Raw genomic sequence first — 8,121 nt, 5'->3', positions numbered from 1 at the left:
ACCCCTACCTTGGCCTCCTCCTCCTGTCATTCCCCTGCGCCCTGCATGCTTTTAGGGGGTCCGTTTACAGGATGCAACAGGCACAACCAGGGTGGGCCTCCAGACCTCAGGTCAGGTACCTCTGCCGACCCCGAGCCAGAGAGTAGTGTGCTGTGTGCGTAAAGCCCAGGAGGGCACGGGAAGCCGGGCCCGAGTGCCTGAGGGCCGTGGGGCAGGGCAGGCCCCACCCTCTGGGACACCAGGGGGCAGCCCGCTGACATGCCAGCCAGCGCCTTGGGCCCCTCGCCAGAGAGATGCGGGGCCCTGGCTGCTCCATGCTGCTTCATTGGCACCTCATGCACAGTGCAAGTGGGAGATGCCAGCTAGGGAGGGTCCAGAAGCCCAGGCTGACCCAGACAGGGTCCCGGAGACCCCAGCCTGCCCTCTGCAGGCGTGGACAGCTCCCCTGAAAGGGCCAGCCCCAGCCCTCCCGCCTGCGGAGCCCAGAGGGGCGGGCTCCGGCCTCGGCTGGCCCCCGCTTTGCTGGGCTCGCCCCTCTTCTCCAAGCCCCCGTCCACCTGCAGACCAGGCTGATCTTGGCGCACGGGGCCGTGTGGGCCGGGCGCCGGGACTTGCCAGAGAGGGAAGCTGCGTGCGGATGGTGACTCCTGGGGGGCCCCGGGTGGCGGCATCTGTGGAGCCAGGACCCCACCCACCCTGACACGATGCTGCAAGGCACAGCAGGTGCCAGGCGTGTGTCCTCGGTGGCCCCGGGCGCTGCCCGTGAGGAGGATGGGCCTTGTCTGAGCTGCCAGGGTGAGGCTGCTGCACCCGCTGACCAGCCGGGCGGGGCTTGGCTGCCCCAGGTCCTGGCTGCAGGATCCAGGGCCGGGCCTCCCATCTGCCCATTGCCCCTCCGGACAAGACCACTGGCCCCCAGCCGCCCTCCTTGGCAGGGTCTGAAGGCAGGAGCCTAGCTCCAGGCTAGGAGCCACAGCCGACCTCAAACCCCAGAGACGCACGGACTGTCCAGGGAGCCCCTCCCCAGCTGTAGGCCACTGCTCTCCGTGCCTGCCTCGCCCCTGGGCCAGACGAGACCCTCATCGTCCCCTTCCCTGGGCACCGCCCGGCGGGCGCGACCGCGATGCCTCCCGGCCCCTCCCCGGCCTTCAGCCCCCGCCGGCCCTCTCCTTCTCTCGCCTGGCGCAGGAGGCGCCGCAGGTGCCGGGCGCGCTCGGGCCGCTGCTCGTGGAGCGTGGACTGGATCTCGCGGAGCCCGCGCACCCGGCGCTCTTAAGGCGCGGGCCCGCACCCCGCCGCCGCCCCGGCCTCCGAGCCCGCGTCGGTCCCGGCCCGCCGGCCCAACCGCGCCCCCAAGGCCGCCCCACGGCGGGCGCAGACCCGGCGGGAGGCCTGGCGGCCCGGCGCCCCGCCCCGGCCCCGCCCCGGCCCCGCCCCGGCCCCGCCCCGGCCCCGCCCCGGCCCCGCCCCGGCCCCGCCCCGGCCCCGCCCCGGCCCCGCTCCGGCCCCGCTCCTGCCCGGGAATGCGTGGCGTTCGGGGCACGCGATCCGAGGCTGCGCGCCGTGGTCGGGCTGGAGCGCGGGGCGGGGGAGGGGGAGAGGAGGGCCCCTGCCGGGGTTCCCGGAGATCCCACAGTCGGTTTGGGGGTGTCGCTGGAGGAGGCCATCGGCCCACGCTTGTCCTGGCTCGAGCTGTGTCGCCAGGGACTGGAGACACCAGAGGGGAGGTGGCGCTAGGCGCCTGCAAAGCCTCCGGGCACCCGGGGCTGCCCGTGGATCGATCGTTCGGCGATGAAAGGAAGGAGACTGGACTGGGGGGTCAGGGTGGGGTGGGGGGATCAGCTGAAGGCGGTACCAGCACCGGTTCTCAGAATCTGCCCCCAGCCCTCCACGCAGCGCAGGTGTAGTGCCTGACTTTTCCACCCTTTGTGGGCTCTCCTGCCTTGACAAATATTTACGCTTTCTCCCTCCTTGGCTGGCGGCAGAGCTGGGCGAGCCAGCGGCCTCTGCCAGCCACCTGGGGCATGAAGGGGGTGCGGGTGCTGATTAACCATCTAACCCCAGCTCTGGGCAGGCTGGCGGCAGGCTGGCCGCACCTGCCTGCCTTCAGCCTTCCTCCCAGGCAGAAGTGGGGGAAGCGTGTGTGTGTCCGGGGCGGGGTGCCTTGCTACTCCAGGGGCCAGGTGTGAGCTCTCGGGGCCCCCTCGCTGGAGGCGTCTTCGTTGGGGGTCCACTCCCCCTTTTAGCTCTTCCCCCCAGCCTCTTCGCATCCCAGCGCAGGTGAATTTGGCTCCAGAGCCTGACTTCCGCAGCAGGGAGGGTGTGTGCCCAGCCTGGGAGGGGTGCCCAGGGACCGTGATGGGGGAGCACCGGCCCATGAGGGAAGGCAGACTTCAGGGCCTTCTGCAGGGTTAAGCACTGCTCCACCCCCGCAGGAGTAGGGCTGAGCCCGTGCTGGGCTCTGTGGTCCCGGGGTCTGAGCCCCGGAGACGAGGCAGGGGGCCGGCCCCTGAGCGTGCTGGGCTTGTTCCTATCCTGGCCCCCTTCTTTCCTGCCACTGGACGGCTGGACGCAGACGCCCCCCCCCCCCCCCCCCCCCCCGGTCTGTAGCCGGACCATCTTGGCGCCGCAGGCTTCCTCCTTGGCAAACCTGCAGGACGGCCCCACCTGCCTTCCTCCGGGGCCCAGGCGACGGCCCAGCGCAGTGACGTGGTGGGGTCCCAGGCCTTCAGCAGCGGCCCCACGGCCCCGGGGGCCTCCAGACCCCTGCCCAGAGCCGGCAGCCTGGCCAGCCACACACGCAACGCCCCGCCCCGTCCCAGAACCGGAGCCAGAGCTGGGACGCTCCCAGGTCTTGACCGAATCCTTCCAGAGGCTGAGCCAGGCCTGGACCCGGTCCGCCCCGAGAGTGAGAAGGCCGAGGCGGCGGCGTGGGGTTGGCGGGGCGGGGTGGGCAGGGGAGGGCCAAGCCTGGATGTCCCTGAAGGGGCGACCAGACAGCGGTGGGGTGGGGGGTCGCGCAGAGTGTGGGGTCCCGTGGGAAGTGGAGAGCTGCTCCCCAGTCCTGAGTCTCAGTCCCACGCCACCCTCTGTGTCCTTGGCTGAGAGATTCCTGGAGGGCGTTTTCCATGAAAGGGGGGAGGGTGGCATCTGGGCTCAGATCCCGTGGGGGTGGCCAGGTTGACTGTCCCAATCTGCGTTGGACAGAGGCCCCAGAGGCAGAGCTGTGCCCTCAGGGGTGGGGGCACCATCCCCCCATTGGCCAGCTCCCGTATGTAACTAAGATCTGTTTGTCCTTATCCCTGGACTTGCCCTGGGCAGCTGAACTGTGTCTGGGGAGACCCCGTGGGATGGGGTGGGGGCCGTGGTCTTGCCCTCTGAGCCCCCAGGGCTGAGGCTGAGGTTCAGAAACTTGTATGCAGTCTCTCCGGCTCCCCAGGAGGTGCTAGTGAACAAGAACCTGCCCACCAATGCAGAAGACTTGGGAGACGCGGGCTCGAGCCCTGGATTTGGAAGCTCCCCTGGAGAAGGAAGTGGCACCCCACCCCCGTCCTCTTGCCTGGGAAACCCCATGGACAGAGGAGCCTGGAGGGCTCCAGTCCTTGGTGTCACTGGGAGTCGGACAGGCCTGAGCACAGCGCCCAGTCTCGGGGAGCCAGTGAGCTGGGAGGTTGAGGAGCTGGACAGTCAGGTGGGCGGGTGAGGATGCTGAGGACGTCCTGGGCCCCGAGTGGGACCTGGACAGTCAGGTGGGCGGGTGAGGATGCTGAGGACGTCCTGGGCCCCGAGTGGGACCTGGACAGTCAGGTGGGCGGGTGAGGATGCTGAGGACGTCCTGGGCCCCGAGTGGGACCTGGACAGTCAGGTGGGCCCCGAGTGGGACCTGGACAGTCAGGTGGGCGGGTGAGGATGCTGAGGACGTCCTGGGCCCCGAGTGGGACCTGGACAGTCAGGTGGGCGGGTGAGGATGCTGAGGACGTCCTGGGCCCCGAGTGGGACCTGGACAGTCAGGTGGGCGGGTGAGGATGCTGAGGACGTCCTGGGCCCCGAGTGGGACCTGCCAGGAGGCCAGGAGCGCCGACAGTTGGTGGCCCAGCTGCTGTCACAGGGAACCAGGGGCCGGATGACCCAGCAGCTGTGGGGGGGGAGGGCTGGGGCCGGCCCTGCACTGGACGTGTCCCACCTTCGGGCCTCTTCTCTCTATCCACCCAGTGTGTATATCCAAGCCCAGGAGGAGGAAGGCCAGCCCAGGTACCTCAGCAAGCAGCCAGGTGCCACGGACGCCTCCCAGCAGCAAAGAGGCACCAGGGAGCACTCCCTAGGAGGGAGGAAGCAGGAAGCAGATGGACACTCTGCAGAGACCGTTTCCCCTGGAGCTGGCTCCAAGGGGCGGGTTAGGAGCTTCCTGCAGGGTCAGGGGTGGCCTCAGGCCCCGGCTCCAAACCCCTGGACCTGCCCCTTTGCGGGGACAGAAACGTGGGTGAAGCATGTAGTGCTACGAGTTTTCTGTGGTTTTCACAACATGTGAACCACAAACTTGGTGATGGTTTAAAACAACAGGAGTGTATCCTCTCCCAGTTCTGGAGGCCAGAAGTCGGAAACCAACCGGAGCCCTGGCAGGGCTGTGCCCTCTAAGGCGCTTCAGAAGCTTCTTTCTCTGCCTGTCGCCAGCTTCTGGTGGTGGCCAGCGTCCTGGCCCGCCTCGCCTTGCAGCGGCTTCCCACCAGTCTCTGCCTCCCGGGTCCCAAGGGCCCCTCCCTGCGTCTGTGTGTCTCCCGCTTTTGAGGTCGGCGTCTTCGGCCACGCCGGTCTGTGTTGCTGTGCGTGGGCTTTCTCTAGCGGCAGAGAGCGGGGGCTGCTTCCTGGCGTGTGGGACCCTCCGGGATCGGGACTGGAAGCCCTGTCTGCTTCCTGGCGTGTGGGACCCTCCGGGATCGGGACTGGAACCCTGTCTGCTTCCTGGCGTGTGGGACCCTCCGGGATCGGGACTGGAACCCTGTCTGCTTCCTGGCGTGTGGGACCCTCCGGGATCGGGACTGGAAGCCCCGTCTGCTTCCTGGCGTGTGGGACCCTCCGGGATCGGGACTGGAAGCCCGTCTGCTGCACTGGCGTGTGGGACCCTCCGGGATCGGGACTGGAAGCCCGTCTGCTGCACTGGCGTGTGGGACCCTCCGGGATCGGGACTGGAAGCCCGTCTGCTTCCTGGCGTGTGGGACCCTCCGGGATCGGGACTGGAAGCCTCTGCTTCCTGGCATGTGGGACCCTCCGGGATCGGGACTGGAAGCCTCTGCTTCCTGGCGTGTGCATGCTTAGCCGCTCAGCGGTGTCTGACTCTGCAAGCCACGGACTGTAATCTACCAGGCTCCTCAGTCTGTGGGATTCTTCTGGAAAGAATACTGAAGTAGATTGCCATGCCCTCCTCCAGGGGATCTTCCCCACCCAGGGATCGAACTCGCATCTTCTGTGTCTCCTGCATCGCAGGCAGATTCTTTACCTGATGAGCCGCCAGGGAAGCCCCATGACCTGCTTACTGACTTAGGAGCCCGCCCCCACCCAGGATGACCTCATCATTACTGATGACTTCTGCAAAGATCACCTTTCCAGACAGGGTCCGATTCAGAGCCCCCAGGTGGATGAGGGTCTGGGGGGAGATTGTTCAGCCCACTGTAGCAGCTTCTGCAAAACCGTTTCCTCCTCTGGCAAATGGGGAAAATTAAGATGCCCACCTGGCAAAGCCAGAGGCTTAGACGCAGCAAGGAAGGCATCCAGCACAGACCCACGGTCGGCGCTGAGCACCTGTGGCTCTAACCAGGCTTCCGCAGCCCCGTGCCCAAGCCTCCCAGCCACCTGACGGCCATCACGTCCATTTAGCCGCGGTCACCAGGTCCCGCGGGCGCCCCCGAGACAAAGATGCAGGAGGTCGATGGGAGAGCTGGGGGGGAGCTGTGATGGAGCCGGGACAGCCCCCAACCAGGAGGCAGGGGAGGGCTTCTAAGAGGAGGCGGCGGTGTTGAGGTCAGGCCTGACGGAAGAAGAGTCCAGGTGGTGGGTGAACCGCTCGGAGGAGGGTCCGGCCCAGCCGCGGGCGCTGACCTGGAGGGCGGCGTGCACCTCTGAAGGGAGTCTTAGTCGGGGAGGGACGTGGCCTGAGCGCAGGGGCTGCAGGGGGGCGGAGAGGGGCGCCTGGGGACCCCGCGGGGTTGCCACGTGACAAGGGGAGGCTGGGGGGGACGGGGCGGGCCAGGGTCAGGTGTGGCCAGGGGCAGCGCAGCGGGGGAGGGCTCAGGGCCGCTGGGCGGGGCGGTGAAGATGCCTGGGCCCCCTTCCCAGGGTGTGGCTCTGCCTCCTGTGGCCAGCGGAGGTCTGGGGAGGGTCGCCACTTAGCTCAGGTTTGGGCTTGTTGGTTGAAGCATCAGCCGACAGGGTGTTTCAGCAGGACGCAGCTAAAGAGAGGACCTGAGTCCAGGGCTGAGCCATGAAGGGTGTCAGAGAGAGGCTGAGGAAGGGGCCAGGGGGAGAGCTTCCAGAAGCCCAGGCAGGCCGAGCCGGGCGTGCACAGAGTGTGCGCATCGGTGAAACCACACGTTCCCGTAGCCCCGTGCAGGGTCGCAGCCGTGGGCAGGGGGCTTGGGTGTCGCACCCGCCCCCACCTGGAGACAGTAGGTGGGGGTTGGGGGCTGGACGAGACACTGCCTTCCTCCCCCATCCCCTGGAGCTCCCAGACTCACAGATAATTACGAGGTGATGCGATAAATGCTACCTGTGCAGAGAGCCGTGGGCAGGCAGGGGGCGGCGGCTGCAGGCCCCAGGTGCGGCTGGTCTCAGTGCGTTTGCCCAGCAACTGTTTGAAAGATCCATGCTCTCCAGACAGAAAACATAGGGCAAGGAAGGAGAGGAGACTCTGGGCCGCCGGGCCTGGGGTTGAAGGGAACCTAGGCCCTGCACTTGCCCATGGGGCCCGGGCCCTTGGTCGCCCTGCCAAACCGCCTCTGAGGCTGGAACGTGGTCTACCAGGTGCCACACGGACTCCGCAGCCCAAGCTCCCGGTTGTTAACGAGCCGCTCGCCCTGGAGGCCCACGCACCTGCCCAAGCGCCGGCCTCTGTCCTTACACCAAAGGCGGGTGCTGAGGTGGGAACACTGCAAGGCCGCCAGCGGGTGTCTGGGGGCAGCAGGGCCCCGCCCCTGTCTGCAGTTGGCCAGAGCTCACCTCCGCCACTGGGAGGCCACACCAGCCCCTGCACCAAGCCCGGGATCGCCTCCCATCTGTTCGGTGTGGCCTTTGTGGCTCTGAGAGGCAGTGGCTGAATGGCCATAGGGTTGGGGAGCCTCGGACAGCGGGCAGGGTGTTAGACCTGGCCCATCTGACGCAGGTGCATAAGGCATTCCAAGAAGGCAAACTGGGGCTTGATGTTGGGAAGAACATGCCAGCCACCCACCGTCTCTCTGTCCTGAGAGGTAGTGAGTTCCCTGTCGGGGCAGGTATGCAAGCCGAGCTTTCTAGGGTGATGGAGGTGGAAGCTCAGAGGCCAAAGATTTGGGACTGTGTGACCTCAAGCTGGTGAAGACGGACTTTTGTTTAAGGGTCCCCTTGGTGCAGACCCCAGGGGACACAAAATGCCCCTGATGACATCAGGCCTCCTGGCTCCCACGGGATCCGGAGGGTGGGTCGGGCGCTGCTTGCGTCTGGACCCACCTGCCTGGCTCTCTCACTGTGATGGAATTACAGGATGTTGTTTCTCCATTTTTCTTTTGTCTCTGGCCACGTCACCCGGCCTGCGGGACCTCAGTTCCCTGGCCGGGGGGTTGAGCCCCAACCATGAAAGCCCGGGGTCCTGACCACTCGGCTGCCAGGAACTCCCAGGACGTTGTGTTACTACCAGCTGGGGCCCACCTGGGGCACAGGCTCACCACTTCCGCTCCCCAGGACCTGACAGCCGGGTTGGGGAGCCTCCCGGAGGGGAAGGAATGTTTTCAGGGCCTTCTCTGTTTCCTGGGTTGCTGGCCTGCCAGGTAGCTTTGGGCAAGTCCTTTTTACTCTTACGCTGCGGTTTCCTGGGCCAGAAGCGTCCTGCTCACCCACGGGAGCCTGTTGGGAGCGGGAGCAGCCTTGGAGGCCACT

This window comes from Odocoileus virginianus, chromosome 12 (assembly GCF_023699985.2).
Source record: "Odocoileus virginianus isolate 20LAN1187 ecotype Illinois chromosome 12, Ovbor_1.2, whole genome shotgun sequence".
NCBI classification, from domain to species: Eukaryota; Metazoa; Chordata; class Mammalia; order Artiodactyla; family Cervidae; genus Odocoileus; species Odocoileus virginianus.
Note: the sequence above shows the minus strand (reverse complement) of the source record.